At 37.9% G+C, this 19,198-nt stretch overlaps 1 long non-coding RNA gene across 1 annotated transcript; it reads left to right on the forward strand.

Moving 5' to 3' along the window:
• Window positions 1-1,462: 1,462 nt before the first annotated feature.
• On the forward strand, window positions 1,463-18,761 carry LOC122744222. The gene is made up of 3 exons (XR_006355060.1): window positions 1,463-1,726; window positions 17,637-17,835; window positions 18,462-18,761. It is a non-coding gene; the product is annotated as an uncharacterized LOC122744222 (long non-coding RNA).
• The last annotated feature ends 437 nt before the right edge of the window (window positions 18,762-19,198 follow it).

Consider the following 19,198-nt stretch of genomic DNA (forward strand, 5'->3'; position numbering starts at 1 on the left):
AAATTCAGCTAGAGTTCACTCACAGAGGATCACTGGTATGTCAAGCAACCCTGAATCTCAGAAATCCTTCTAATTTGGCTGGTGGTTGTGTAACTCCATTGTCCTGCTCCCTTGTGAAGAAGGGATGTTCTCACAAATAGACATTCCAGTGCCTGAGTTCATGGTATTAAAAAAAAAAAAAGGCCCTATCTTCAAGGAGTTTAAGCTCTGTTAAACACATATATAGGATACAAATAGAAAAATATAGATGTCAAGTCATCTCAGAGTTGATTTACCAGAGAGAGCTATATTTTGAAAAATCATAAATGAAACCTATATGACGCAAAAGAGTTAATTGTCCCAGTTTTCAATATTGGGACAGCTAGGTGGCACAGTAGATAGGGTGTAACAATTGGAATGATGCCACCTGCTGGAGAGCTACTGTAGGAAAGCTCCACCATGAGGAGAAGGCGTCTAAGGACAAGCCATTCAGTTTTCCTTGGTGTCTGGAAGTAACATTTCTTCATGGGTACTGTTGATAAAAGAGTAGAGGATTGCTCTCTTGGGCTCTTTTCTGGAGGACCTCAGTGGGGAGAGGAGCTGGAGACATTGGCTCCCTGAGATAGACAGCTGAATCTAGGCCTTTCTCTTTTCACCAAATTCTTATTCTCCTTAATAAATACTTAAAAGTCTAAGTCTTGCTAAGGCTTATAATTTATTGGCAACCACTCATTAGATATTTTAGACAGACTAGCTAGAATTTTAGCCCCTTACAAGAGTGTCAGGCCTGGAGTCAAGAAGACTAATCTTCTTGAGTTCAAATCTGGCCTCAGACAATTATTAGCCATGTGACCTTGGGCAAGTCACTTAACATTGTTTGCTTCAATTTTCCTCATATTTAAAATGGGTGGGAGAAGAAAATGGCAAATCACTCTAGTATTTCTGCCCCCCCAAAATAACAAAACCAAATGGGGTCATAAAGATTCAGACTTAACTGGAAACGATTGAAAGTAAAAGATATTATCAGACCTATGCTTTCAAAATATTAATTGGGCAGCAGTGAATGGGGAAAAAAAATGGAAGAGGGATAAGGTAGAAAATGAAAAATTGACAGGTGCTATGGATATAGCAAAAATTACTGAATAGTAAATAATTGACCTCAAACCACAAGAATAGTAAGCTCACCTCAGTGTTCCCCCTCTCTCCTTTCTGCTTTCCTTTCCTCCTGCCCCCCTCCCACCCCTGTCAGAAAAGCCTTCTCTGGCTGCTCTCCAGGCAGATTACAGCACATAAGGTCGCCCAGCTGTCCCTGCTCTTGGAGATATCCTGTGACACAGTGTTATGACTGGCCACTTACTTGGCTGGCTGGGACCTGTTTAGGATTAACTGAGGTAACACTTTAATGTTCCCCATTTGTTTAGGCCTTTGCTAGGTGAAACATGCCTTCTTCATCTCTGATGACCTATCAGCTGCTGCCCTTTTGCAAAGCAAAGAGGCTTTCCCCTCTGGGTCTGGGAGAATGGTGATCAGGTTTCACTGGAGAAGCTAGGAAACTGCAAGCTTACACACTGGGGGAAGGAAGCCACTATCAGCTCCATCTTCCCTGCAATCTAATGAATTCCTGTGAATTCAGTCTCCTCTGACTGCTCCACTGGCACCTCCAGGTTTGCTTGCTTCTTGTCTCTTGGTGTCCTCCTGCTCCCATGGTTTGCTTTCTGGGATTGTTGAAGAGCAGGAAATCACCAAAGTGAGTAAAAAGGTACAATTGACTTCCAAGAGAGAGACTGGATTCTAGCTGTGTGTGTGTGTGTGTGTGTTTCTTTGTAGCTCTTTTCCTTCCTGCCTTCCTTCCTTCTTTCCTTCCTGCCCTCCTTCCTTCTTTCCTTCCTGCCCTCCTTCCTTCTTTCCTTCCTGCCCCTCCTTCCTTCTTTCCTTCTTGTCTTCCTGCCTTCTTTCTTTCCTTCCTTCTTTCCTTCCTGTCTTCCTCCCTGCCTTCCTTTTCTTTTTTCCTTCCTTCACTTCATTCCTTCTTCCTCTTTCTTTTTTCTTTCTGTTTTGTTCTGTTTCCTTCCTTTCTCCTCCTTTTATCATTCTCTTTTTCTTTCTCTTTGAACTTTTTCTCTCTTTTTGTTTTTCTCTGTTTCCTGCCCCATCACCACCACCACCCTGTGATTTTTGTTTTTTTTTTAAACACCCAGAGCAAATGAATTAGAATAGTGATGTGATACAGAGAGGATCTTTAAAAGTGAACATGGTGCTTCCTCCATTTGTTCCATGGAGTAAACTATCATTGTTTCTATAAGCCGGTGAGAGCCAATTGTTGGTAGTCATTTATTTGTTCACAGTCATATATCTGGGGTTCAGGATTCCTGAGTGCCAGCCCCAGTTGTGTCTCTAAGCAGTTGTATGATTTTGGATAACTCACTGGACCTCTTTGGATGTTAGCTAAATCATCTATAAAATGAGAGATGGATTAAGTGAACATCTAAAAACTCTTCTTATCTTGCCAATCCATTCAGTCTGGAAGATCTCAGATCACTTTACTCCCTGTTTGCCCTTACACCAGAGATGGATCAGAATCATGGACTTAGCACTTGTAAAAGCCTCTGCTCTGTAATGCCTGTGGTCAAAGAAGGAGCAAGAAGAAATATTTTTATAGGGAAAAAAATTAAAAAGCCCTCTATGTCATGAAGAGAAAATGTGTCAATCATCTCTAACAAAATGGCCCTAGGATAAAAAAAAATCCAGGATCGGGTCCCCATTAATCAAAGTCATCCTGTCCCTGAAGATTAATAGCAAGTTTGATTTAGGAGTTGCTTTCTGGCTTGCCATTATACATTTGTGTTGTAGCACCCTAGATTTCCCCCTCTGCAACTCTTTTATACATATAACATTTTTGGATACTCTCTTTCCACAAAGTATTTTTTCTAAGCTTTTTCCAATCTCCTTAAATCTCCATCCCAATACTGCCCCATATATCCTCAATTGATCATTTCCTCTCCAGCTTTACTAAAAAAACAAATAAACAAACAAACCCAGGGCCATCCTGTAGGATTTTACTCAATTCTTCTCCTCCTTAAACCTTCTGTTTTCACTGATTCACCTCATCCCTAGAGAGAGATCCTAGTTAATATCCCTTCCCTCAAGGCTCTCCCTGATCTAATCTATCCTCTACTCAATTGTCAAGGGGATTTTTCTAAACTGTAGATGTGGCCATATCACTTCAGCCTTCCCTCCACCCCAGAATGCCCCAATTAAATCCATTCTTCTTACATATTACTTGCCTCTGCACATTCTAAAATTCAGAAATACTGATTTACTGAATGTTTCTAACACAGCACTCCACTGTAGAAAACAAAGTATGGGGAAGAAAATCTTAGAAAGAAGTTGGGGGTGGGGGGGAGACAGAGACAGAGAGAGAAACAGACAGACAGAAAGAGACAGAGAAAATCTTCAGCTTTGGGGAACACCTAATTCATATGTATAAATGTACTGTCCCAAGATTCGAGACTAACAACAACAAAAAGACAGCCATCATTTAAAAGTTTATTTAAACTTTTTTTATACTTAGTTGTAAATTTACATAATACATTTTTATTTTTATTTTTTAAGAAAATGGTACAGTAGGCATTGTGTGTACACCAGCTTCTGGATGACACTTTTTTTCGGGGGGGGGGGCAGCATTGAGGTTTAAGTGACTTGCCCGTGGTCACATAGCTAGTAAGTGAAAAGTATCTGAGGCTGGGTTTGAACTCAGGTTGTCCTGAATCCAGGGCTAGTACTTTATCCACTGTGCCACCCAGCTGCCCCCGGATGACACTTTCTCAGACTGGTGGAACAGGAGAGGATGTTCCCTTGTTTGACTACCTTAGTTATCTGATATGTAAACACAAGACCTTTCATTATGGGACCATATTAAGACTGCCATGCATGCATCAAAACTTTTGGGGTTTTCTTGGCAAAGACACTGGAATAGTTTGCTATTTCTTTCTCCAGCTCATTTTGCAGATGAGGAATTGAAGCAAACAGGGTGAAGTAGCTTGCCCAGGGTCACACAGCTAGTAAGTGTCTGAGGCCACATTAGAACTCAGGTCTTCCTGACTCCAGACCCTGCACTCTATCCACTGTGCCATCCAGGTGACCTAGATTATTTTAAGGCTTTCAATAAGTGAGCAGCAGCTGCTGACAGTTTTTATCAGGTTTGAAAATTGACTGTAGTAATACATATCACAAGATGTTGGTTTTTGTTGTTTTTTAATAAATATATCGGTCTTTTAAAATTTAAAGTCATTGTGAAGAGTGAATAACCTTTTTAAGAAGTGATAGAAAGACATTTTCAAGGTGTCTCTGAACAACTTTGGAATAGATTGTGAGGCATGGGTGACACTGGCACAAGACCACACAGGAAGGTGTGCTCTATAATCAAAACAGAATTACAGTACCTTAAAAGAAAGGTGAGATGCCGGCTGATGTCATGACTTGAAGTGAATTGGATTTAAGTGACAAAGGACTGTGAAAAGTTACCAGCCTCACTCTCTCCTCCAGATACATCTGGTTCCAGTGGCAAGATATAGATCAGGATGACTGAAGATGGCCCAGATATTTGAGGCAATTGGGTTAAGTGATTTGCCCACGGTCACACAGCTAGTAGTGTGTGAGGCTGTATTTCAACTCAGGTCCTCCTGATTCCAAGGCCAGTGCTCTATCCACTGTACCACCTAGCTGACCTACTTTGAGTACATCATATCTGTCAAGAAGTAGCAATTTTCATCATTTCATTTTTATCATTTCATCATTTTCAACATTTCATCATTTCATCTGGTATTGTTATTGGTCACTGTGTTGAACAGAATTTTTAAGTCTTTTAATAGTTTTCTGATACTATTGTACAAATTGCTTTGGTTTGCTAACTTCAATCCATATCTGTTCATAAAGGTAATCCCAGGTTTCTCTGCAATTGTCCTTATCATAATTTTTATAGCATTATATTCCATTTCATTCACATACAATAATTTCCCCATTTTATGGATACCTGCTTAGTTCCTAGTTCTTTACCAAAACACAAAGAACTGTTTTAAATATTTCTGTACATATGGGTCTTTTTCTTCTTTCTTTTATTTCTTTAGAGTACAAACCCAGTGGTGGTATTGATGAATCAAGGGGTATCTATACAGTTCAGGAGCTTCTAGGATACAATTCCAAATTGCTTTTCAGAATAGCTAGAGTATTTCAAAGCTCTACTAACAATGTATTAACATACCTACTTTCCCACAGTCCCTCTAGCATTTATAGTTTTTATTTTTTTATTGTGATTACTGTCAACTTTGCCAATCTGATAGGTGTGAGGCAGATTATACAATGCAAATTAAAACTGTCTGGAGGTGACCAGGCAGGCAGGGTCAAGAGGAAGAATGCCAAGAAGGGTCAGGAAGGGGCTAACACCAGTTATGAGGAGGAGAAATATTAAATGCAATTTACCCCACCCCCAAAGATTACCACAGTGAAATAAAGCTCTTTGACTTCTGGAGAAAAAAAAAAGTTGTTTTAATTTGCATTCCTATAATCACTAGTGATTTGGAGCATTTTTTTTAATATGGTTATTGATAATCTGAAAACTATCTGTCCATATCCTTAGATTATTTATCATTTGAGGAATGGCTCTTATTGTCATAAATTTGGATCAGTCCCATTTTATCTTAGAAATGAGACCTATATCAGAGAAACTTGCCACAAAATTTCTTTTCCTAGATACTTGTTTTTCTTCTCATTTTAGCTACATTTGGTTTTCTTTGTGCAAAAATATTTTAGTGTTACATAATTTTAAATGTCCATCTTATCTTCTATAATCCTCTTTATCTTATTTGATCATAAACTATTCTACTTAGCATTAATACCAAATCTTATAGATTCTACTTCTGAAATAATTCTAATTTCTTTATTATGAACCTAAACATGATTAATCCTTTAATGTAGAAGCTGCTAAATTCTGTGTAATCATGACTATAGCTCCTTGATATTTGAGTTGTTTCTTTCTGACTGCTAGCAGTATTTTTCCTTGAGCTGGTAATTCTGGAATTTAGCTACAATATTCCTTGGAGTTTTCATTTTAAGATTGCTTCCAAGAGGTGATAAGTGGTTTCTTTCAATGACTATTTTTACCTTTTGGTTCTAGGATATCAGTCCAGTTCTCCTTGATAATTTCTTGAAAGATGCTGTCCAGGCTCTTATTCTGATTATTGCTTTCAGGTAATCCAGTAATTTTTAAATTCTCTCTCCTTGATCTATTTTCCAGGTCAGTTGTTTTTCCAGTGAGGTATTTTACGTTTTCTTCTATTTTTTTTCATTCTTTTCATTTTGTTTGACCAAATCTTGAAGTTTCATGGAGTTATTAGCTTCCATTTGCCCAATTTTAATTTTTAAGGAATTATTTTCTTTAGTTAGCTTTTGTAATTCGTTTTCAATTTGGAAAATTCTACTTTTAAACAAGTTATTTTCTTCAGTGGATTTTTTTTTCCAATTTGGCCAATTGTGGTTTTTAAGGAATTGTTTTCTTCATCAGAACTGGAAGAAAGGTTCAATTTTAGATATATTGAGTTTGAGATACTTGTGGGGTATCCAGTTGGAGAAAGGCAGGTGAAGAAGTGGTATAGCAGCTCAGGAGAGAGATAAGCGCTAGATATAAAGATTAGTAAGTGATCAGAATTGCAGTGACAATTGAACAGGTGGGTGTCAAAGGCTAGATTTGAACCCAGGCTCTCTGATCCCCTAACCAATTTTCTTCCCATGCCCTGTGATCCTTTAATGTACAAGCTGCTAGAACTTGTATTATTCTGACTGTGGCTCCATAATACTTGAATTGTTTCTTTCTGGCTGTTTGAAATAGTTTCTCCTTGACCTGGGAGCTCAGGAATTTGGCTATGATATTCCAGGAAGTTTTCATTTGGGGATCTCTTTCAGGAGGTGATTGGTGGATTCTTTCCATTTCTATTTTACTTACTGCTTCTAGAATATCAGGGCAATTTTCCATGACAGTTTCTTGGAAGATGATATCTAAGCTATTTTTTTGGTCATGGCTTTCAGGCAGTACAATAATTTTCAAAATTCTCTCTCCTAGATCTATATTCCAAGTCAGTTATTTTTCCAAGGGGATATTTCACATTGCCTTCTATTTTTTCATTCTTTTGGTTTTGTTTTTGTGTCTTAATTTCTCATAAAGTCATTAGCTTCTATTGCTCAATCCTCATTTTTAAGGACTTATTGTCTTCAGAGAGGTTTTGTACCTCCTTTTCTACTTGGTAAATTTAGCTTTGCAAGTTGTTGACTTTTTTTTCATGTTTTTCTTGCATCACTCTCATTTCTCTTTCCATTTTTTCCACTGCCTCTCTTACTTTATTTTCAAAGTCTTTTTTGAGTGCTTCTATGGCCTGAAACCAATTCATATTTTTCTTGGAAGCTTTGTATGTGGGAGCTTTGACTTTTTTTTTCTTCTTCTCAGGATGTATTTTGATGTTCCTTGTCAACATAGAAACTTTCTAGGGTCAGCATTTTTTTCTGTTTGCTCATTTTCCCAACCTATTTCTTGACTTTTAACTCCTTCTTAAAGTGGGGCACTGCTTCAAGGGTGCACTGTCCCAAGCTTCAGGGAGTTTGAACAGCTGTTCTCTGAGATACGTCTAGGAATGTATAAGTCCCTAGTTCCTCCAAGGTGATATGACTCATGAAAAAGCACATTCACCACTCCCCTGGCCTTTACCCCAGCCTGCAAGCAACCACAGGCCTATTTCTCTGCCCTCTAACCTGAAAAAGAATCCTGCTGCCCTGTGGCTGCAAGCTCTGACATGCCTGTGCCCCTCCCTGACCTGGGCTGGCACCCAAGACTGTGACCTAAATCCAAGCACTGGCAAAACAACAGAATCCCATCTCAGTTCCAGCAAAGAGACCCCTGTAATCTCCCCCTGGCCAACCATTCGACCCCCTCACTGTCTGTGGGCTGAGTTCCAGAAATAGCCACTGCCAAAGATGATTTCAAGGCTCCAGAGGCCTTTTTCTCTGGGCAGCCTACCTGGGGCTGGATCTGTGCTGGCATGTTCTGCACTGGGCTGTGCTCCACTCTCACCATGGTACAACAGACCTTTCCTGCTGAACTTCTAAGCTGTCTTTGGCTGGAAAATGTTTTCATCCTGTCCTTTTGTGAGTTCTGCTACTTCAGGAATTGTCTTCTGGCATTATTTGAAAGTATTTGGAGGGATCTTGGGGAGAACTCAGGGAAGTTACTGCCTTTCCTCTGCCATCTTGGCTCTGCCTCATGGTATGATATTTTAGAAAGACTATTAAGGAATGGAAGAACATCTGGAAAAAGAGCAACTAAAATGATCATAGGATTAGATGGATTATGCCATACACTAATAATGTGAAAGAACTGAAGATATTTTACCTGGAAAAAAAAGATAAGGGAGAGATATTAGGATGATTAAAATATTTTAAGAGATGACACAAGAGAAAAATTATGTTTTTGTTACTGAGCTACCAAGACCAAGAGAAGACAAAATGGGCATAAGTTATAGGGAGACAGATTTTGGCTCAATGTAAGGGAAAATAAGTAATAGAGCTAAAAACTAAAGCCCTATAAAAATGGAACTAGTTGCCTCTGAAGATATTTCATTCTCCATCACTAAAGGTCTTCAAGTAAAGGCTGATTGACAATTTATAAGGACAATGTACAAGGTTATCCTGGTCAGGTATAGGTGACCTAGATGGCCTCTGAGGGTCCTTCCACCTATGAGATTCTGAGATTCTCTGTCTCAGCCAGAAAATATAAAATTGAGGTTTTCAAAGTTACTCCAATCCCAGGTGCCAAGGTGTCTGTGGATAATGAAACTTCTCTCTTTTAAAGACTTGATTGGTTTAAAATAGAAGGTTCCCCCAGCTAGTTCATCTGTCCAAATCAGTTTCATTTTTTCAGTCTCATTTAACTTTTCTTGCCAGGGGGAATAAAGTGAGTGAGAACAATAAAAGGGTGGGGAGGGGGATAGTATTAAAAGACTCTGGAGTGAATAGGTAATTTGATTCAGTGTTTACATTGCTGGTGGAGATATTTAAACAGTTGGCCTACTGCTGACCTTTTAAATTGAGATTTTAGAGAAATTAAAAAAAAAAACACAAATAAACTTTGGAGTCATGAAGACTATTATTTGCAGATTTTAAGCTAACCCAGGCAGTCAGACTAGGTAGAGGTTGGGCAGGGGTCATTGTTGGGGAGGGAACAGGGAAGATGACTCAACATCCCTTTTTCCTTTTGATAAGGCCCTGATGCAACTAATGAATAGTGATAGCTTCCATTCCTGTAGTCCTTTATGGTTACAAAGCAATATACATACATTACTTAATTTGATCCTTACAACATCCCTATGGGGGAGGTACTAAAAATATAATGATAACCATTTCACAGGAGAGGAAACTTAGGCTAAGGGATGGTAAGTGGATGCATGGTTAAGATTAAGGCTGCATAGTTAGAAGTAAAGACAAGTCTTAAATTTGAATATTCTGAATCTATTTCCAATGATCTTTCTGTTACCCCTAAGCTACCCCCAAATCACCAGAAAAAAAAAAACAAATGCATATGAATCATCTGCTATATGCAAGGTACCACAAAAATAATAATTTAGTTAGAAAGATAAGACACAGCATATATAGGGAGATGTAAATTTTAAAAATCAACATTTTAATTCCATTCAACAAAATAAGAACAAGATGTAACCTTTGTTTACACAATAAGATTTTGAATTAGGGCAAAGATTATGATAAACTGGGGTAGTCAAGAGGAGGTTTGAGTTGGACTTTGAAGAACAAGAAGGAATTAGATAGGGAGCAAAGGTCTAGAGACAGGAATGCTCAAGGCATTTTGCAGGGTGGGGCTTAGGGAGTGCACTGATCTGCCTGGAATAGTGTCTTTGGGATCCATCCTTAACAAAGGACTCATTAGATAGGTGGTAGTGGATAGAGCACCAGTCCTGGAATCAAGAAAACCTGAGTTCAAATCTGGCCTCAGATATTTGCCAGCCATGTGACTCTGGGCAAGTCACTTAACCCCAACTGATGATGGAGGAGGAGGAGAATGTGGAGGAGGAGGAGAAAAATGGTAAGCCAGTCTAGTATCTTCACCAGGAAAACATCAAATGGGTTTATGAAGAATCAGAGATGACTCAATGGCAACAACATACTATAGTGCCACACACCAATTTCAGTAAACATTTGTTATTGTTTTGATGATTGATGCTACCAATACATTGGCAGGAATCTTTAGGAAACTTTTCAGATTCTCAAACATTCTTAAATTTTAAGTATAGACCATGATAAAGATCTCAAAGATTGACCTGAAGCCTAGCCATTTCACCAAGAACACAGTACACCATCACTTTTGAAGTAGGCCTATACGTAGGTTGGTTTGAGGCCAAGAGCTATAAGCCTAGAGAGGAGCAGGGCTTTAGACATATCATAACATGTGCAGTTTCTCTATTTCCTTCACATTTTTATGAAGGGAAATTTAAACAAACAACCAATGTATCTGTGAAAAAACAGGGGACAGAGGACATGGGGCTCAGAACAGAGAAAAAAAGAAAGGGAAGTGCCCGAGTGTTACAGTATTCTTCTATTTATACACCAGTTGTATATAATATTGTGTCTCCCATTCAATTGTGAGCTCCTTGAAAGCAAGGGCCTGGATAACACATTTATTGTCCAACTTTATATGACCCATAGACATTGTTTATAGAGTTTTCCTGGCAAAGATGCTAGAGTGGTTTGCCACTTCCTTTTCCAGTGTGTCCCCATTTTATAGATGAGGTACTGAAGCAAATAGGGGTTAAGTGTTTTACCAGGGTCATACAGATAGTATCTGGGGCTAGATTTGAGCTTAGATCTTCCTGACTTCAGGCCCAAATGCCTGACAAATAGAATCCCTCCCAAACCAAATAAATTAACACATTAGTTATTTATGAAAATGCAGATGTCTCATTCTGGTCCTCCTGCCTATCACCTCTCTTCCAAGAAGTGGGATGAATGCTTTATTCTCAGGCTTTTTAAAGTTATTACTGGTCATTGCACTGGCCAAAGTTCTAAAGTCTTTCAAAGTTGTTTTCCATTTCATCACTGTGGTCATTGTGTAACTTTTCCTCCTGATTCTACTTACTTCAGCCCATCAATTCATTCTAGTTTTCCTAGGTTTCTCTGCATCTGTCATATTCATCATTTTTTACATAGCAATATCTTCTATTACATTCACATACCATAATTTATTTATCTATTACCCAATTGATTGGAACCTGTTTCATTTTCCAGTTCTTTGCTACATCCAAAAGAGCTGCTATAAATATTTTTGTATATATGGTTCCTTTCCCCCAAGCTTTGATCTCTTTGACAATATATGCCTAATAGTTATATCTCTGGGTCAAAGAGTATGCACAGTTTAGTGATTTTTGGAGTGTAGTTCTGAATTACTTACTACAATGATTGGACCAATTAATCATTCCACCAACATTGTTTAGTGTACTTGTCTTCCAAGAGCCTCACAATTGTGATTTTCTTCCTTTCTCATCTTTTGCCAATCTGATGAGGTGGAATTTCAGGTATATTTTGGGGGGTTTTCCCTTATAGTTAGTAATTTATAACATTTTTACATATAATTATTGATAGATTGCATTCTGTCTTTTGAAAACTGCCTGTTTGAATGCTTTGACCATTTGTAACTCTTTCCCATATTTTCCCATGAATCCTCCATAGAATATCTCCCCTTTCTCTAGGTCTTTTCACATTTTGTGCGTACCAACGCAGAACTTAGACTATCTACCTCTCATTTTAACTCTATGTCCTGCCTACCTCTTTTTCTTAGTATATGTTCACTATGTGATATCTCTATTGTTCTATCTATTAAGGACTGTGTGACACCAAAAACCTCCAAATAATACCATAAGGACAATGTAACTTACCATTTATTGTTGTATAAAGACAAAATTAAATTCCATGCATGGAAAAAAAAATAACAAACCTTTGACGCTATATCTTGAACAAAATCTACATCAAACAAAATCCTAGGGGAATAATTTTTACCGATTCCTGTCAGTCAGTTGTGTGATTGTGGCTATGTGGGGGACATGCTAAAGGCAATAATTTAAGATAAAGCCTGTATATTCCCTTCTCATATTTTCACAAAGAATATCCTTGTTATGTATATATATATATATATATATATATATATATCATCTCAGAGATTTCATGAAGATGAGAAAATAGGCATATATGCCAGTAGTTATTGATTTCCTTTAAATTAACCTTTTTGGTGGAGAAGAGGGAGAGTGCCAATAATGTTCTTTGTGATTTTCCAGTAGTTCATGTCTTCTCATCTTTCAGATATTTTAAAAAATGGATCCCTCAGGTGCTTTTTAAAAATTGTATTACTTTCAAGACATTTCTTCTGGGTTTACATGGTCTTATCTAACTTTTTTTTCTACCTTTTCTACCTTCCTTTCTACCTTGGGAAGATCTTGGTCTCATTCCAAGATTCTTGCAAATTCATTTTCTCTTCCATACTACTTATAGCCTCCTATCCTTCTTTGAACTGTTTTCCTAATGTTGCCTTTGACTGCCATATCTCTTTGCTAGGCAAAAAAGATCAGATCTCTGTTGTATGAGGAAGTTTGGGGACCATTTCTACTGCTTTATTAAACATCAATAGGAAATGATAATAGACTATGAATGTGTCTTTTCCTGTATTCATTTCCTATTTCTAGCATTAGTAACTTGTTTGAATAAATCAAATTGGAGCTATTCTGATTGCAAGTTGTATATCTTCATCTTTATTCTTTCTTCTAAGGTAGGATCAATCTCTACTTCTTCACTAGGTATCACAGTGGATTGAATGCCAGGCCTAAAGTCAGGAATACTCATCTCCCTGAATTCAAATCTGGCCTCAGATATTTACTAGCTGTGTAACCCTAGGCAAGTCAATTAACCCCGTTTGCCTCAGTTTCCTCATCTGTAAAGTGAGCTGGAGAAGAAAATGGAAAAACCACTTCAATATCTTTGCCAAGAAAACCCCAGATGGGCTCACAAATATTCAGCCACAACCAAAACAACCAAACAAAAATAAGATAGCTGCACACAGACTGTTCTACTAACTGCACACATCCAACTGATTTTGGAGTGACCACCACATAGTAACTAATTATTTTTGTTCAATTAAAATGCAATCAATTTTATTTCTTTGTATGTGATCTCTGTTATGTTCATCATTTATAGCACCTTCCAACTTATGTCTTGAAGAAATTACTCGTGTTATGCTTATTGGATGCTTCTGAATTATCAAAAAGTCTTCATCATCCTTTGTTTTTTAATCTCAGATCATGTTTCCTGTATTACTCTTTGCCCACTTTCCCAATCAAGTTACCAAATATCAACATACATGTCGACTTGGATTAGAGTTCCTCATGAAATTACTCACAGAATTTCTCAACAGCTGTTGGTTCATAAGCTATAATTATTTTTATGGTGGTATTTCTGCTTATCATCATCATGAGAAATGTAAATCAAAATGATCAAGCATCCCAGGAAACGATATTTCTTGTGGTCTTTAGATATACAATGAAACCAACTTTGCAAATCATTTATTGACTTCTCTATGGAGGATCTGTGAGCCATACTTCCACTTACCTGCAATTTTCTTTTGTCTTCTGGCTTATGGAGAAACATTAAAACAGTTGTGTTTCATTTTCTTCTCATTGATAAGGCAAATGGGTGGCATAATGGAGAGAGAACTGGACCTGGAACCAGGAAGAACTGGGTTCAAATCTGACTTTTGACACCAAATAGCTATACAACTCTGGGCAAATCATTTAGCTTATGTCTACCTTGGTTTCCTCTTCTGTTAAATGGAGAAAATAATAGCAACTATTTCCTAGAGTTCTTGCCAGGATAAAATGAGATTGTATTTATGTATGTATGTATGTATGTATGTATGTATGTATATATGTATGTGTATGTGTATGTGTGTGTGTGTGTGTGTATACACACACACACACACACACACATATAGCTTTGAAAACCTTAACATAGGACACAGAGTCATTTGGGGTGTGTTTGTTTCATGGGTTACCATAGCTAACCATTACTATTTGTTCGTTCAACAAATATTGGTTGAGTGCTTACTATATGCATATTACTGTGTTACATAGGTTCCAGGAAATGCCAAAAAGGTCAGTCCATTATTCCTTTTATCAAAGACCTTACACTATAGTTAAGAAGAGACATGAAAAATTAATTAACATGATAAGGTTTAATTACATAATAGTGGCAGCTAGGTGGTATAGTTGATGGTAGCACACTGGGCCTGGAGTGAGGAAGACCTGAGTTCAAATTCTGCCTCAGAAATTTACTACCCGTGTGACCCTGGACAAATTACTTTACCTTTGCCTCAGTTTTCTCAACTGTAAATGGGGATAATAATAGCACCTACCTCCCAAGGCTGTTGTGAGGATCTAATGAGATAATGTTTATAAAGAACTTGGCACAGTGCCTGGAACACAGTAGGTGCTTATTAACTACCTGTTCCTTTTTTTTTCTATCTAAGAAAACACTACAGGAAATGCCCAAAGGCAATAGTAAAGTATGAAGAATAAAAAATGTAAACCAGTGATTGTATTTCAGGAGGGGCATAACAGAAAGAACGTTGTTTCCCTACCACTTAATACCTGTCTGATAATTAACCCTCTAAGTTTCAATTTTTTCATTTGTAAAATGAGGGTTTGGAACTATGATTTCTATGGACCCTTCTAACTCCAGATCTTATAATTCTGTGCAATAACTTAGACATACAAGTATCACTTGGACTTAGTAGTATATGACTGATTACTGTAATATGCCAACAAAAGGGTATACCTTATTCATAAGGAAAAGAGTTGTTTAAAAGGAAAAATAGATATCATTATATACTTCAGGGTTCTCTGATCTCATGGGCAGTTTGCAAATGATCCATGATTTCTCATTTTGTGTGATGTTCATTCATATAGCACAATAAATCTTCCATATGGAGTCCACCCAACATAATGAGGGCATGACATATGATGTTTACCTCTGTTGGCTATCTTCTCTGGTCTCCTTCAAGGCTCAGATCAAGTCCTACCTTCTCCAAAACTCTTTTCCTGGTCCCTCCCACTGCTAGTGCCTTCCCTCTGAGATTACTTTCCACCTGAAGGTCATGCACTGCATCCTGGACCATCACTGGTTGTCTTGACTTTTGTCTTGCCACTGGATTTTGATTATTCTGGAGGAGATGACAAGGCTGATGCCTTTGTGCAGCTCTGCCTCACTTAAATCAAATTCACAAGCAAATCACAACATCATCTTTGATGTCATTGGTCCTCTTCAAGAATGAAGGATCAACAACAGCAACACCAACAAGATATACTGATGTGATTATGGGGAGGATTCACTGAAGGAAGAATCTAAATGATATTGTGAAGGAAAGATAATATAGACCACTCTGATAGAAGAAAGAATGGATGATGATCTCTGGAAGCAAATCACAATGACAGCATGGTTTAGGGCAGTGAAGGGATTTTTCAATGATCTACAGATAAATTTAAGCTATCTCTTTGTCAAAAGCAGAACAGCTGATAAATTTTTAGCTTGTCACAATGAAATCTTCATTATTTAAATGGCAAAGAAGTGACAAAGTCAATTGCTAATCCAGCCCTTATTCTGACCAATAAGGAAGAAGTAGATATGAGTATAAAAGAAGGAAACATTAAAAGGAAGTAACCATGACATACTAGAGATTACACTACGTAAAGAGTAAAACCAGTCAGTCACACATGCGTGCTAGATTTGAGAAGAGTAGATTTCAACATGTTTAGAAATATAAAAATTGCATAAATATGTTTTGCTTGACTGCACATGTTTGTAACCAGGGTGTTTGTTGTTTTTTCCTGCTTTCTCAGTTGGGAAAGAGGAGATCAGAGGGAGAGACTATAAAGGTAAAATAAAATTCAATTGAAAAATATCTCATAATACACTGGTAAAATTATGCCATTCCTCAGTCCAAATTACTTCCATGGTTCCCAAAAATGATAAGTAGAGTCTGGTGGTCAAAAATTCTATAAGAAAAGTCAATTTAAAAGGGATTTGATATAGAGTGGATAGAGTCCCAGACTTAAAATCCCAAGTCTTATGTTTGAATCCTGGCTCTGATACTGGAGATCTATGTGACCATGGGACATAGCTGAACCTCTTGAGGACTCAAAAGCTATAAACACTAATGGAAGAATGGTAGAGGTGTTTATATATACTATATGTTGACAGAAGACATTGTGTTCTGCATTGCTCAAGTTAGCTTTAATGGAAAGGGTAAATTTGAACTTGCCTTTCAAGGAAGAGTAAGAGTTGAATAGTGTTGAGGAAGGTGTTCCATATTGTGCTAAATGAAATATCTGATGGTGATGAAATTCTATAAGCTTAGAAAATGTGTCAATAGTACAGTCATACTGCACTTAGATATTGTGCTAGATTCATCAACATTGTTCAAACAAACAAACCATATGAGTATATATGTTTCAGGGAGCAGAGGAGTCCAATTCAGGATGAAATGTTTAATAGAGACAGTAAGTAATCTAGTGTGCCAGAGTATAATGCAGATAAGTGCTGAGAGATACAAAAAGAAAGGGAAGGAGGTGACATGTTGAGAAGGATCTTGAATGAAATTAGTAAGTAAAAGAGAACCATGAAAAGAGTTTCAGCATAGGAATGGCCTGATCTTGTCTGTGCATAAGAAAACCAAGTGGTGACAGTGGTGTGAAGGATGGTTTAGAAGAAGGAGACAGTAAAGGTAGAAAGACTTTTTTTTTCTTTTTTTATTACATAATTACAACAGTGGGTTATTGGCATTTGGAATAACAAAGAGGGGGCAGAGGCAAGAGATATTTTGAAAGTAGACTCAATAGGACCTAGTAAATAACAATGTGGGAGGTGAAGCAGAGGAAAGAATCAAAGATGATAATCAGATCTGGGACATAGGTGACAGAGATTATTGGTGCCATTATCTAAAATAGGGAAAGCAGGAGGAATTAAGTTGGGGGGAGGTGTTGGGAGGAAAGCAGGATGGGGTGGCAATCTATGTTTTTACATTTTGGGTTTGAGGGTTTGGTGGGACACCTACATTGAGATCAGAGAGTTTTACAGCATGAATGGACCTTAGAGATCATTTAATCTAGTCTGAAATGGAGGCTGAGAGAGAAATTGACTAAGTCCAAAGCTTGAACTTAAACCAAAATCTCCTGATGCCCAGTCAGTCCAGTGTTCTTGCTGTACTTTCCTGAGTATGCCCCTACTCCCACCCTGAGCTGGGCTGGGCAGAGGTAAGAACTCAGATTTCCCTCTGCTAAAATGTGGGAAAAAACCCAATAAAGTCACCATCCTTCTCCTGCCCTATTCCATTTCATCAGGTCAGTAAAAAGCAGAACAGGCAAACCCCCCAAACATTTGATTTTAATAATGTCAGTTGCAATAAACTCGACTCCGTTACAGCAGCCGGGGCTAACTGCTCTCTGTTTGTTTAGAGAAATTAAGTTGTAAGTTCTCAAATCCTGTCTTAACGAGATGTTTGATTCTAGGATACACTGCAGCCTCTCTGCTGGCTAATGAGTTCTGCTGGCTGCCAAAGAAGAGAGCTCCTACTGAACTTGTGGGGGTTATTTGATTCATTGAGCAGGCCTTCACCAGTCACTGGCTTAATACAATATGTAAATAAAAAGAGAAAAGTAGCATCTGCAGAATAGGAGGCATTTAATGGCACCAGACAAGCTAGTCATAGTAAGTTTGTTGATTATTTTTATAACTTAAACAGCAGCTCAATTATATTTGCATAAACATGCAATTGAGACTTAAGTATTAGACAAACAGTGGAAGGAATAAAACTTTAACATGTAGGCGGTCCTTGGGTATTGGGTTGGCTATAATCACCGGCCTAAAGTGGTTTGTTTCCAATAAGGGCAGCCAGACTCTTAGGGGAAAGGCTCAGCGTCTCAACTAAGGCCCTTGGTCCTTACCCAAAGCCCTTTATTCCAGGAATTTAGTGCAATCTAGCAGCAGTCCCAACCTGTCAGGCACTGCCTGTGTTTCCTGGTCATATCTGGGTCAGGCTGACAGCCTGAGTGGCATCATCTGCCTGAGTGTTTTGTCCTTCCTAGGTCTGGAGAGACACCTGATACTAAAACACAAAGTTCAAACTGTACTGAAATCTTTCAAACTGAACAAAAGAAAAGGAAAGAGGAAAGAGATAATAAGGAAGAATGGGAAAAGGGAGAGGGAGAGAAAGGGAAGAGAGGGAAAGGGGGAAGGGGAAGGGAAGAGAAAAAAAAAAGGAGAAGGAAGAGGAGGCAGTCACATTTGGAGCCAGGGATGGAGGTATTATTAAAGCTATTTCTTTTCTCTTATAGGTAGACTTCGTACCTCCATGGACTTGAATAATAAAAATGTGTGTATGTCAGCTGTGTCTGAAAACAGTATGTGACAGAGAAACTTTTGGAGAAGCTGTAGGAATACAAATGAATATGGTGTATGATGAGGAGAGGACGGGGAGGGAAGGGTTGCCATTTTCCAAGCTTAGAAATAAACTGTTAACCTGTTTAAAGCTTTCAACATAAGGTGTGAGTTTTCCTTCCTTTTATAGGCATTGGAGCTCCTGAGAAGAATAACAATAATTCATATTTATAAGTTTGCAGCATGGTGTAGTAGAGAAGGCCTTGAATTTAGAGTGAAGAGATCTGGCTTCCCATTATAATTTTGTTCCTTATTGTTTGTGTGAACTTGGGTAAGTCAATGAAGCTCTTTGGACTCCAATTTTCTCATCTGTAAAATGAAGAAGTTGGTATAAATGAATGATTCCCCAAGCATAGTCCAAGGACTGCTAGGAATACTCAAGGCCCTTTTGGGGATGTATGAGGTCAAAACTATTTTTATAATCTAATGTTACTTAAACTATTAAAATACTCATTCCTTTTACAACTACATGTCTGTGTGAAGCCAGATTTTATTCATAAACTTCAGCCAAAACAACTTGTTGTGACAGATTGAATGCAAAAGCAAATATGAGAATCCAGCTATCTTCTATCAAGTTGGACTTTAAAGAGATATCCAAAAATATGTAAAACAATGCCACTTTCTGCACTAATTT

The sequence above is a fragment of the Dromiciops gliroides genome, chromosome 2, assembly GCF_019393635.1.
Source record: "Dromiciops gliroides isolate mDroGli1 chromosome 2, mDroGli1.pri, whole genome shotgun sequence".
Lineage (NCBI taxonomy): Eukaryota > Metazoa > Chordata > Mammalia > Microbiotheria > Microbiotheriidae > Dromiciops > Dromiciops gliroides.